The 14,130-nt window shown below is 42.1% G+C and overlaps 1 protein-coding gene across 3 annotated transcripts in view; it reads right to left on the reverse strand.

Annotated features, from left to right (window-relative positions):
* Positions 1-14,130, reverse strand: part of LOC137433094 (pleckstrin homology domain-containing family A member 7) — a 184,131-nt gene that overhangs the window by 111,295 nt on the left and 58,706 nt on the right. For all 3 annotated transcript variants that reach the window (XM_078783054.1, XM_078783053.1, XM_078783055.1), the window contains exons 4-7: positions 8,675-8,758; positions 7,677-7,767; positions 7,199-7,282; positions 1,323-1,395 (exon numbers count right to left, since the gene is read on the reverse strand). The gene's annotated coding sequence lies outside the window, so the exon portion shown is untranslated. The remainder of the gene's footprint in view (positions 1-1,322; positions 1,396-7,198; positions 7,283-7,676; positions 7,768-8,674; positions 8,759-14,130) is intronic.

The raw sequence follows: 14,130 nt of genomic DNA on the forward strand, positions 1-14,130 counted from the left end.
CGGGATAATGTGTATATCTATTGCTGCCCGATAAACGGGCTTTTCAGAGTACCCGAGTTGATTTGACACAATAAAGAAACTCGGACGAATTCCAGCTTTTTGTCGCGTCCATTCTTCCGATTTACGTTGGAGCACAGCTCCTACAGTATAATATATAAAACAGTGATACACCTTCCTTTGATATTCCCTTGTTTTTTTCCATGACTCGTGTGAGATTTGCGATTTGATATCTAGTACCTCTTCCTCTTCTGAAACCTGCTGGTTCAACAGGCATTTGTCACTTAATGAAGTCTTCTGCTCCGTGTTGAATTATCTTTAGTAATCCTGCTAATATGTGAAATCAAGGCAATGGTTCAGTTATTTGAGCATTCTCTTGCGTCCCCTTTCTTTGGCAATGGTTTGTAGACCGACAGCTTCCACTTTTTCGGCCTTACAATCCTGCTCTTGATCTGTGCAGAGATAGCTGTTCAAATTTTGATCGTCTCTTGCCCAACTACCTTGAACAGTTCTATTGGAATGCCCACTCAGATCATATTCTCTTAACCCCTTCCATTTGTCCTCATCATTTACATCCTGGTCTAATATCTGACTCTTACTGTTCACACCTGCACAGTTGTGGTTCAATCTGTAGGATTTATTTTTTTTAATATTCAAATCTGGTATAATTTAAATTGGTAAAATATTCTAAAATAAACCCTTTAGCTAAACCCTTCTTCAGGGAGACAGTTAGTGCAAAATCAAAAGAGTGGTTCCCCTGCAGCATGTCCGGTTCAATCCCAAAGATTTCAACTTTTCCTTCTTGGTCTTTATCTATGCTCTAGGGCCGTTAACTGAGACTGGGCCCCTCATTGATTTTTTTTTTCCAAGTTTATTCTCAAGTTGTCCTGAGGCTGCTGGCAAAATGGCATAAAAGTTTATGCACTCGCTTCTAAGCTGTCTAGCCAGGTTTTGAATCCCGACCCAGCTATAAACTGTCATCCTGGTGTTCAATAGGTATCAATGTGTCCTTTGGATGGATGTCAAATGGGCATCCCTTTCTGCCGGAATTAGTCAGTGTACGTTAAAGATCCCATGGTGTCCTGCCAACCTTCACAACATGCATGGTAATAAACATGTGCTAACACAGCGATCAGGTACAAACGAGGTAAACATTGACGTTCAAAACAGTTAATAGCAAACTTTTAGTGAAAAATTCAACTCATTGAACAAACTTATTGAATTAGAAACAAAAACCCTTCGACCAAGAAAGGAAAATTGGGAAAATCCTGGATATTTTGACAATTCATTAACAAGGAACACAACATCTTTAGTAATGGTTTTACCTTTGTAGTAAAAGAGGTAATCATCGGAAAGCACAAACCACCGGCGCTTCCAGAGCTTCATGCCAGAACTATCCTGTAAAACGAGTCGAACGACAGATCAGTACCGAGTACATTGTAGTAGTAGTTGTAATCTTCATAAGCAGCAAAACACAATCAACATTATCAACATCAACATGCTCCAAAGGTGTAGCCTATACAAGCGAGAGAGTGGGGATGAACTTTAATAAGCACAACTTACAATATTGGCGAAACATCATTACATATGCTACTTCATTTTCACGTTTATTGCTCATCAAGGCCAAAGTCAGACTTTTGATTTCCAAACGATCTCTTAGTACCACCCAAACGTTTTCATGATAAATTTGCACCAAATACCACGTGACCCACTATTATACTTGGGCGTGAAGTCATCATGTGAAATTGTTGTTGTGGTTGTTGTTGTTGTTATAATGCATATCTTTTCCATATACTGTACATGTAAAAATTTAAAGATTTGAAATGTCCATATATAATTTTAGGACTTTAAACAATTGTTGTCTTTCTTGCTGTGTCAAAACTATTTCTTGCAAAATGTCCCCTCCACTTCAGGAGCTGGTCGCTCCGCTTTACACCCGCCTCTCCTGGATGCTGTGGAATCCATAGCTCTCACAGAGAAGAAGAAACACTAAGGCTGTCACTTTATCATCACAGATAGGATGTTTGTTTGAACCACTTATATTCTTGCCTATATTATGCAAAGGCTGTTGTTCCATCATCACAGACAAGTCAGTTTTTCACCGTCTCTACAGTCGTGGCCAAAAATAATGGCACCCTTGCACTTCTTTCAAATAATGCACCATTTCTTCCAAGAAAATGGTTGAAATTTAAAAATCTTTTGGTATCCACATATGTCTTTCTTTGGTTTGCAGTGGAACAAAACAAAAAAAGCTGAAAAAAATTACTAAATCTTAGCTAATTCCACACAGAAATCCTAAAATGCCCCGATCAATATTATTGGCACCTTTTAGAAGTTAGAAATAATTGGATTTTAAACAGGTGATTCTCCTTTACTTTGGAATTGAACTCACATGTGGGGAGTTGCAGGTGCCTGCAATATCAAAATCACTGATTCAACCAGTTTGAATGGAGAAAAGGAGTCATTCTGCTGTTTTGTGTCACTGTTTGTACCACAATGAGCATGGAGAAAAGAAAGAAAACCAGAGAATTGTCTGAGGAGGTCAGACACAAGATTATAGCAAAGCATGGACAATCTCAAGGTTACAAGTCCATCTCCAGAGACCTTGATGTTCCTGTCTCCACAGTATGCAATGTTACCAGGAAGTTTAAGGTCCATGGCACTGCAGCAGACCTCCCTGGACATGGCCGCAAGAGAAAACTTGATCGAAGATTGCAGCGAAGGATTGTTCCAATGGTGGAGAAAGCGCCTCGATCAACTGCCAAACAGATTCAAGCTGACCTTCAGACACAAGGTATGACAGTTTCAACTCGCACCATCCGTCACCAACTCAATGAAAGGAGGTTCTATGGTAGAAGACCAAGGAGGACCCCACTGCTGAGAGAGAGACACAAGAAAGCCTGACTGGTGTTTGCCAAAACACACCTGAACAAGCCAAAATCCTTCTGTGGACAAATGAGACCAAATTAGGATTTTTTAAAAGCACAACATCTCTATGTTTACAGAAAACAAAATGAAGTCTTCAAAGAAAAGAACACCTTCGCTCCAGTCAAACATGGGGGAGGAGGTTTTGGGGTTCCTGTGCTGCCTCTAGCACTGGGTGCCTTGAATGTGCGCATGGCATCATGAAATCAGGAGATTACCAAGGCATTTTGGAGCGCAATGTTCAACCCAGTGTCAGAAAGCTGGGTCTCCGTCGAAGGTCATGGGTCTTGCAGCAGGACAATGACCCCAAACACACTTCAAAAAGCACCCAGGAATGGTTCAAGACAAAATGCTGGACTGTTCTGAAGTGGTCAGCAATGAGTCCAGATCTAAATCCCATTGAACACCTGTGGGGAGATCTGAAATCAGCAGTTGGGAGAAGGCACCCTTCAAATCTGGGAGAACTGGAGCAGTTTGCACAAGAAGAGTGGGCCAAACTGCCAGTAGAGTGGTGTAGGAAGCTCATTCATGGCTATAGGAAGTGCTTGACTGCAGTTTATTTTGTCCAAAGTCTGTGCTACCAAATATTAAGTCAAGTGTGTCAATTTTGTCAATGCCATTTCTTTTTATTTTCTGATTTATAAGGATATATTAAGTTCTGAATCAAAACAAAAACAAAGGTTCTGTTATATATTAACAGTGAAATAAAGAATTGTGGAGACCAAATACTTTTGTCAATTTCAATTTATTTTTAGAGAAAATTGTGAGTTATTTGAAAAAGGGGCAAGGGTGCCAATATTTTTGGCCACGACTGTATTGCTATCTTTTATCAGTTCCTTCATCACAACCCACAATCATTTCTCTCCCTATATAAAATCCTTCCTTTTCTCCAATGGCCTGAATTGAGACCATCAGTTCGGATTCAGACCCGGTCATTCAACCCTGGACATACTGCTTCTACTCTCCCAACAATGGATGGAGGCCTTCCATGTCAGACATGAGATCAGGGCTGTCTCTCCACACTTATCTAGAGCTTCCAAACAGTCTGGTATCCCATATTGCTCTCCAAGCTCTCGACCTACGACATCCAAGCCCAACTCCACACATGGCTTACTGACTTCCTATACTTTCGTATGCCAACATGCGGCTCTCAACTGAATCCTTTCATCTCCTCTCCTTGTTAAGGCTGGAGTGCAGAGCTCTAGGCTGTGTTCTTGGCCCAGTCCTATTTCTAAACTTCATCAACAATCTTTCTGGCCCTCTGTAAAATCCTCTATTTCTTTGCTGATGACTCCACCCTCTGCCATAACGCCCCCATCCTTCAGATAGGCAGGCAGTAGTCGCTTCCTTCTCTGCAGACCTCGATTGAATCACATGGTGGTCAACAAACACTTGAAAATGTCTTTCACTCCTAACAAATCTATCTCTCTCTATCTCTCTAAAAGCCAAATAATTGTCTGGCAAACCCTCCCATCTACTTTTTTTTTAACAATCCTCTTGAAAAAGGTCAGTCACTTAAACTTTTGGGCCTCACTATCAGCTATGATCATTCTTGAGCAAAGCACACTTCCACGTTGGCCTAAAAATCCAGCTGCTGACTGGGCATTCTCCGTCGTGCAAAGTCTTTCCTTGGCATACCTGAACTTGTATCCACCTAAAAGGAATTAATCCGTAGCTTGATGGAGCACTGTTCTTCCCTCTGGGCTGGCTTCCCTGCCTCACACCTTGCTCAGCTTGATGACTTGGAAATCAAGGCTCTCCAGATCACTGGAATCTCACTTGGTGAAGCTGAGTCTCTGGGCCAAAACTTACACATCACAGACAGATCTGTATTCTCTTTATTATACCCCCTCCTTTCTGGCCTTGCACCCTCTCAGTCTACCCTTCCCCATGCTCTGTCATCCCTCCCCCCAGATTTCTGCACAATGGTCCACCATCAACCCCCCTTCTGGTGAAACTCCCAAAATCCAGAATAACTGCTTGTCTCCACTCATTCATACCCCTTTTCTCTCTTAACTTCCATATTCTCTTCAATCTCATTCTTCCCTCCAGGGCTTCCTGACCGCTATTCACCACCATATAAGATCATCTCCCATCCACAAGCATGATATTTTCAACCACCATTAATCCTCCCCATTAATCCAAGTCTGGTGTTGGCTTAGCAGTTAGGGTGCCAGCTTGCGATCCTAGGATTCTGGGTTTAAATCCCGGTCGATCACTGAATTACTGCCAGGGGGTTGACTCAGCCTGTCATCCTTCTGAGGTCGGCGAAATGAGTACCAGTTCACTGGTAATTCCCTGTGTGTCGCAAGAGGCGACTAACAGGGTTGGCGGCAGAAAGGGCATTTGGCTGTAAAACATTGCTTCAAAAGGGGGACCAAGGTGCCCAAAAAAAGGCCAACCCCCACTCTGCGGGGAAAAATGGCCTCTAAAAACTCAGGCGGTTCCTTCTTTTTTTTTTTTGTCATTAATCGTCCCCAAGCCCACCTGGTCTATGCCTATTTCCAGATTTTCTGTTTTTCCTCCCTGTGTTTTCGCTGTATCCATCTTGGTCACCCCATATGTCCTTCCTTAGCCCTCATTTTGCCATGTCTTCCTCTATTTTGTCCCTCAACCTTGCTGTTGGTGTTTCCCACTCCCCTCTCTTTCTACTATTCTATTTTGTCCTGTTACATCCTGATTCATTCCATATTCTAGTTCCTCCCCTCACTCACCCTTTTTACCCTCGGGGTCCTTTGTTTTCTTCCCTCTCCTCTCTGGTCCTGTTCATACATTCCGTTCCTTGTTATGTCTGCCACTGTTGCCCAACAGGCATCTGTCACCTGGCTCTTCCAATAATCGAGATTTTGCTTCAAAAATAAATAAAAACATCTTTTTAACTTTTCAATCTACCAATGCCAATTAAACGAATTAATAGTGGATGGGGAAAAGTCTTTGTTGTAATTTAACATTATATGACAAGCAAACCCTGAAGTGAGTTTGAGAAAATATAGAAGAATAGCAATTTGAGAGAGAAAAAAATTCAATGTATCCTTAAAATTATCAAAATTTTGTTCTGGTTATTGGAGACCCCAGGGAGACACGTGCCAACACATAAGGGACCCCCCAAACGTAGTTACTGTATATCTGTAGTATTTTGTCTAGCTAAATTACCTCTTCATTCGTATCAGTGGAAAGGTAAATGCGTTGTGTTTGTGTGGAAGTTTTGAACCCATTGTGGTTCTTCCCCATCGAAATCCACTTTGTCCTTCCCTCTATCCTTATCACTTTCCCTATCTCTCTTCTCACCTCTCTCAATCTCTCTTTCTCTCTCCGCATCTCTGCAGCGCATCCATGCATGCTCTGCAACTCAACATTACACTCAAACCCTACACTCAACATCACAACAAACACTACAAAACCAACATAACAAAACCACCATTTCAAATCCAATCAGCCAACATCATAGTCTCCTCTGTTAAGAGTCCATATTGGGCAGGAGCATGCACTTGCCAAAGAAATCACCAAACTTGGCCCAGATGCCCAAGTCTGATCCTCTTCAAAGTCTGATCTGGGATGTAGCAGGATTGTTTCCCCATGCCAAAAGCGTATCAGCTGCAATCTCATTGCAGAATGAGAGTGCAAGCACCACTACGCCATTGTCACTTGCCCGGATCATGAGTCACGACCAGTACTCCTTCATCCCATGTGGATATGACAACCTTTCCCTCGTTGAACACGGATTTGGCTATAACTCCTGCAATCAAGGTGAAGAGTTCAGTCTTGCCGCTGTTGTCCCTGATTAAGCTTTCCCAGTTTTTGGCAGCTTCCCATCACCTGTAACCTTTATTCTGACACCCGTCCCTTGTTTTCCCCTTGCTGGTTTAACCCGAATCACCTGCTTGAAATCTAATTATTTCTAACAACCTCTAAAAGGTGATAATAATATTGTCTGGGTCATTTTAGGATTTCTGCATGGAATAAGCTAAGATTCAGTGTTTTTTTTCCAAGTTTTTTTTTTTTGATTTGTTCTCCTGCAAATCAAAGAAATACATATGTGGAGCCGAAAAGATTTTTTAATTTCAACAATTTTCTGGAAGAAATTGTGCATTATTTGAAAAAAGTGCGAGGGTGCCAATATTTTTGGTCACGACAGTATTTGCGACTCGTCGACTTCAGCATCATCGGCTGGGAAGTGGGTCCGAAAAGCTCCCTCCCGACCCCCGCCGAACCCGTAACAATACAGTACATTTTCAACACGGTCAATCTGCTATGAATTCATCCCAAGGCCCAGCACCTGCTTATGCAGCCAGCCATACTTGATGACTGGAGACTTGTGATTTCTGAAAATGGGAGCTTTAACCCAATGGCTTTCAGACACCTAAGAGAAAAGAGAAAAAGAAATACAGTACACACGATCAAAGATTTGGAACACAGAGAATTAACATAAGTTTATGGGAGTTGGGCTAGAAAAAGTGTGCAACTCTTTACTCTGATCAGTGTTCAGATGTGCCATTCATTTGCTCCCCAACTGCCGCATTTTGCATTGCTCGCCTTACATTATTCCCTCATGGCTGAAAAATGTTTTATAAAGTACAGGAATAAAAGTGGAGCTAATTCCATAACAACTTAAGGCCAGTTGAGAAATTTCAAAAGCACACACCCAAAATTGCAAGCAAAGCTCACATGGTATATATTCTTGTCGCTGCACTTGCACAACCTGCACTCCTTTTGGCTACATTCTCACCTTATTGTCCATAGATTCCATTGCTCACCTGCACGTTCTCTGCAGAAGAACCTGTTGATGATGCAGGTGGCGGCCTTTTGTCAGTCTCAGATAAAGGATCCATTTCACCCTCGTCTGACCTGCCATGGTCATAGGCACACAAAAAGATAAACCATTATTAATACAAGTCACCCAGCTCAGGGGGAGTCCATGAAACTCTAGGGCTGTCTACAGTATAAACTACATATGAGCAGCCTGTTGTCTAGGTGGGCCAAAGTATTGTTGCAGTAGGCCTCACTGGTGGGGGCTTCATTCCCATGGCTGCTCAGTGGAAATTTCCGCACCCTTTGATGGAGTGGCAACCCGTCCTGAATTAATTCTAGCCTTGAAGCGACTTATCAAAGTGTGCCGGCACTGATTATAGTACATGTTCAACCATCACCACCACGTTCCTACAATTCCTCCCAACCTATTTTCACGTCTCACCACACGCCTCCCACCCCCCCCCCCCCCCAACACATCTTTACACAAACATACCCCTAATCTTCACCCTCTCGCACATTCTCACTCTGCCTGATCGGGTGGCCTTCGGACACAACCACCATTTGGAGGGGTGCTTGGGATTAAAACGTCAAAACCTCTAATGATCTGGATGCCCATAGCATCAAACAGTCAATGAGCTGTATAAATAAATAAATAAATAATTTTTTAAAAACAAGAAAAATAGAAGAAAAAAACATTAAAATTTTAAAAACCTCACCTATCTAGGATCGACAGTTTCCTCCGGTGAGAAATCATCCCATCAAGCTGTCTTTTCTCTATACAAATGGCAAATCCACCTCATTTTATTTCTGCTTTTATCTCTCCCGCTCCCGCTTTCTATTTTTCCGACATGTGTATGTAATAAACAGATGGGCCCTTGGTATTCCCAGGTGGATGTTCAATTAGCCCCAAATAATACAAACTTACAACACACTATTTAAACACCGATTAAGACACACAAAGTGCCCGAGAAGAGCAAGTGGACAAATATCGATGTTAACCTACATGTCCACCAAGATGAAGTCTTCGTTTTCCTTGGGGATGCGACCGGTTACTGGGTGGTAGAATGTTGTGAACCTTTCATTGTGGCTGTGTGAAGGAAGGCAGATGCAGACAACGTAAAGTTAATCCAAGGTATTATAAACAAGAACAACAGAGAAAATACACTGTGGCAACGTGTCCAGGTTGGAACAGTAACGCTTTGTGACAACAGAATGTGACAAAGATGGCTGAAATCAGACAAAGAAAATCATGAACCTTTTCCAGTTTTCATGAAAGTCCGTGCATTCTCAGGTAACATGGACTGCCTTTCATGAACAGAGCCAGTTTGTTTTGAACCACAGCCCATGTGTGCGCGCAAACCAGCACGTCCTTGGACTGATGACCCATAAAGGTCAAAAATCTCCAGACTGGGTACTGTGTGTGTTAAAAGAGCCCGAGATAATTTACAAACTGCAAGCTTCAAACCAAGTAATTATCAAGCTCACATGTCAACCGATATCCCATCACATCATCATCATTGTCCGGAAGCCGCACCTTGCAAAGTTTGAGGTCAAATCGAGAAGGGAATGGACCAGACTGGATTTGCATTTAAACAACTGACTATTTAAGATGGCTGGGCTGGCAGGATGGCCGAGATGTATGCACACTCGCCTCGAAGCTGTCTAGCCTGGGTTTGAATCCTGACCCAGCTATAAACCATCATCCAAGTGTTTCACAGGCAGGGTGCCATCAATGTGTGTGACCGTCCCTCGGGTAGACATTAAAAGGTCCTTCCTTGGCACACCTGAACTCCTTCCTATCCACCAACAAGGCCCTCTTCTGTAACTTGATGGAGTACTGCTCTCCCCTCTGGGCTGGCTCCCCTGCCTCACATATTGCTCAGCTTGTTGCCATGGAAACCAAGGACTTCAAGATCATTGGAATCTTCTGGGATGAAGCCAAGTCTATGGGCCTATCACTTTCCCATCGCAGACAGGTCGGTGGTCTCCCTGTCTTCTGTTGCCTCCTTTCTGGTCTTGCAACCTCTGCCCTTGCTGTGCTTCGTTTCCTCCTAGGTTTCTGCAGAGCTGACATGGTCCACAATCAGCCCCTTCTGGTGAAACAACCTAAGTCCAGGATCACTGCTAACCTCCACTTATTTTTCCCCATATTCAATCTCATTCTTCCCTCCAGGTCTTCAAGCCAACTGCTCACCACCATCTCAGGTTATCCCAATCCAAACAATGATCTTTTCTACACTCGTTAGCCCCATGCAAATCCCTCCTAATTTTCCAGTTTTTCCTCCTTGGAGTTTCCTTCTCCATGCATGCACATTTTGTGTCCTAATCCGTTCAGGGTGTTAGCTAGCTCTTCCATGAGCCTCGATTATGTATACCAAAAAAAAAAAAAAAACTCAGCGTACTATCTTCCAGCATTAGTTGGTGGACATTAAAGACCTCATGGTGTTCTCCGTGAAGAGTAGGTGAGCTAGCGCCGGGCACCCTCAACGAATTACAAAATCCTGCCCCAACTACTGCATACTGCTGGGAAGGCAATGGCAAACCACCCAATATAACTTACTCAGGAAATTGCATCAGAGGCACCGAGGCTCTGTGAAGAGTATGGTACAGCAGAGAGCGAGAGAGAGAAAGTGATATTGAAGATGGCTACTTGTTCTTGTGTCATTCCATTTGACTATAATAATGTGTGTAAATTGCACTTTACTCCCTTTTGTACTTTACTCCCTCCACTGTTACTATCCCATGTCAAAGAGCAAATCAGAATAAATCAATGAAATAACTCAACTTGTGTCATAAAGGAGGTGTAATGGTAAACACACTGTCCTGATACCCTAAAGCCTAAACTCTAAGGGCTATGGCTTCAATTCCAGGTAAAGGCAGTAATTACCTTGTGCGATTTGGATTCGAACCTTACGTAAACCTGATTGCGAACAGGAAAGTTACCATGTGGTTATTGAATTGTCCATTTAAATAAATAAAACGAGTACAAATACAAAGTGCACCGCCCCCATGCCAAATAAGTAAATAACATATCCTCCAGCGCAAGTATTTGCAGGTTGGTTCGCACATGTCCACAAAAATGGTGAAAGGCCACTCTCAGGTGGATGGGTTGAGTGAAGAGACCAAGACGTAGAGAAATGCGGGATTGAATGGTTGGAAAAACAGATACAAATACAGACGAAAACACAATATTGACCTCAGGTGGACAGAGGTTATGTTTTCATCCCTGTTTGTCTGTATGTCTGTCGGTGCGCACGCTATGTCAAAAAGTAAAGGACGGATACGGATAAAATTTGGTGGACAGGACCAATCAAGTGTGTGACAAAGACCCAATCAATTCGATTTCGGTGATGATCTGAATCCAGATACAGATAAGATAATTGCTTAATTTTTTAAGTGATTCTGCACTATAGTGAGTGAAAGGGCCAAAACCAATATTTAGCATGATATTTCAAAAGGTTGGGCATGAGTTATGACAAGAGTTGATGGACGAGTTGGGCAAGTGACAAGATCCAGATCCGGCTCAGCAGTGGGATTGAAAACATAAATTGTTCAGACTGGCAGAGGTATGCGCTCTACTGAGTGGTGTTTCGATTCAATATTGAACCAGCACCATTTGAATAAAACGATCTTGAATACAAACTCTGAACTATGTACATGCTATGATGCAACACCCGCACCTCCCCCAAGCTCAAAACAAACACGTAGTTGAATAAAACATCATATATATATATATATATATATATATAATTATATATATATATATATATATATATATATATATATATATATATATATATATATACATACATACATACTAGCGGGGTCACCCGTGGGAATCCCACGGGCATGGATGTGTGTGACATTTCGACATATTGAGTTAGATGCTGCACCTGCACATTCAGTTATATAAAATGGTTACTGGCAATTGATCACATCCACAAATGATGTAATCCACACAATTTATGTACTTTACATAACGTTAATAGGAATACATGCCCGTGTAGATGGGAAATACAGTTTGTTTGAAATAAATCACAAATATCAGAAGAAAGTTTTTAAAACTTAGAACTATTCTCACTCAGAGTTAAACATCGCCGTAATATTATGCGGTTGCTTCAACGTTTTCAGTGAATTATATGTCATCATTGTGAGATTTTTTTGGAATTTTTTTTTTTTTAATGAGATTTTTATATTTAAAAAAACGGCAAAAAAGCATCAGAACAGCTGTGAAACAGCATCAAAACAGCAGTGAAAAAGCATCAAAACAGCAGTGAAAAAGCATCAAAACAGCAGTGAAAAAGCATCAAAACACCATCAAAACAACAGTGGAAAGCATCAAAACAGCAGTGAAAAAGCATCAAAACAGCAGTGAAAAAGCATCAAAACAGCAGTGAAAAAGCATCAAAACAGCAGTGAAAAGCATCAAAACAGCAGTGAAAAAGCATCAAAACAGCAGTGAAAAAGCATCATAACAGCAGTGAAAAAGCATCAAAACAGCAGTGAAAAAGCATCAGAACAGCAGTGAAAAAGCATCAAAACAGCAGTAAAAAGCATCAAAACAGCAACAATGGTCCGGTGATTTTTCAATCACCGCAACTAAATGTGTCGGAGTAATTAACTATTTTCCTTCGTGCCCTCCTTTTGTTGCCTGAATGGTGTCACTGCAGGACCTCCGGGTAAACAACATTACGGGTGAAGATTCCACTGTGGCCATCAATTTTTCCCTGTTGGCCATTACTGACTACCTTTACCTTGACATCCTCAAATCGTTTAGCACGCGACAATGCAACATATAATTGGCCATGGCTGAAGGCGGGTTCTGGTAAGTAAATCCCAACTTTGTGTAATGTTTGACCTTGACTCTTGTTTATTGAGAAAGAGAATGCCACACGAACTGGAAATTGATGGCGTTTGAGTACGAATGGTAGTGTTGTATCGGAAGGTGCAATACTAATCCTGGGTATAAATGTGCGTGTTCCTTTATGACTGCCAGAAATTATTTCTCCGTCTATTATGTTTGGCAACAATCTTTTAACAACCAATCTTGCACCATTGCACAGTCCCTGTTTCGGATCAAAGTTACGGAGTAACATGATGACAGCACCATCTTTGAGACGAAGTTTGTGCAATGGCATTCCAGAAGGAGTTAATTGATTTAGGAATTCCATAGGATAATTTAGTGCCTCTTCAGGGTCATCACAGACAATGGAATCAGCGCTGAAGTACTTCTTTTCTTCCCCAGGAAATGCATCCAGTATCTCATCGTTGATCACAAATGTGGATTCATCCTTTGGACACAACACGGCTCGTTGTGCCAGCGCATCATAGTTTGAATGGATTTCGTTCAAATTACCGAAAACAGCCTCTGCTAAAGAAATGTTGTCTTCTACACAGATACGATCAGGCAGTCGTATTAAATCTGAGTCAGGAATTGTTTCCACAGTCCCATTTCCAACCGACAGTAACCATTTTGAGAATTCTTCGTCATCATTAGCTCTCATGTTTGATGTTAAGTTCAGCTGTTTGAACTTTGGCCACAACTTGCTACGCTTGATGCATGTGGCGATGATTGCTGCAGGTGCAACGCGAGGTACAACGGGCAATACCTGCCTGAAGTCCCCACCAAGAAGTAAGACCTTTCCACCAAAAGGAATGTTGTTGCTGGTTACATCCCGGAGACATCGATCAACAGCCGCTAAAGCATATGCTGGAGCCATAGGTGCTTCATCCCAAATGAATAGGTTGGCCTTCCTTAGAGCATCTGCATCTTTACTCGTAGGTGATATGTTGCATGTGGAGTTTTCCAAAATGGGCACTGGCAATTTAAATCGATGGTGCGATGTATGGCCCCCTGCTAGCAATGTTGCTGCAATGCCCGAGTACACCATTGGAAGAACCAAATGACACTGGCCTCGCAAGATGTGCAGAAGCGTATTATAGAGAAAGGTCTTGCCACTTCCGCTCGGTCCATCAACGAAAAACAACCGGTTGCCTGTGTACTGGTCCCTACAATGAACGGCCTGTAGGACCTCATCTACAATTTGGATTTGGTCATCATTTAGTAGTTGTCTGTTGTTTTCACCTTTTTCATGTTCATCTCCCGGTACATACTGATAATCATCGCTCGAAAGATCTTCAACAGTGTCTGGAGGTACTGGTAACTGAAATGCTTCCAAGGTCTGTCCATGTCTCAGGAGGAAGGACTGTATTTCTCACAATGCCATGAAAATACTCTGTTCCAAGATATGGCCGCTGTGCACAAAATCTTCGCAAAGGTCGTTTTTATATTTTTCCCACAGTGCCGACGTGTCTGTTGGTGTGCAGAATATGCATAGGGTTGCAAAAAGAGATCTCAATTGTTGTGGCATGGCAAAGATAACTCCATCAGCTAAGGACCTGCCCCATTCTGTATCATCTTCTGTTAAATGTAATTTCCTGGCTGCATCCTTGTATGTT

The sequence above is a fragment of the Myxine glutinosa genome, chromosome 8 (assembly GCF_964187855.1).
Source record: "Myxine glutinosa chromosome 8, kmMyxGlut1.1, whole genome shotgun sequence".
NCBI lineage: Eukaryota > Metazoa > Chordata > Myxini > Myxiniformes > Myxinidae > Myxine > Myxine glutinosa.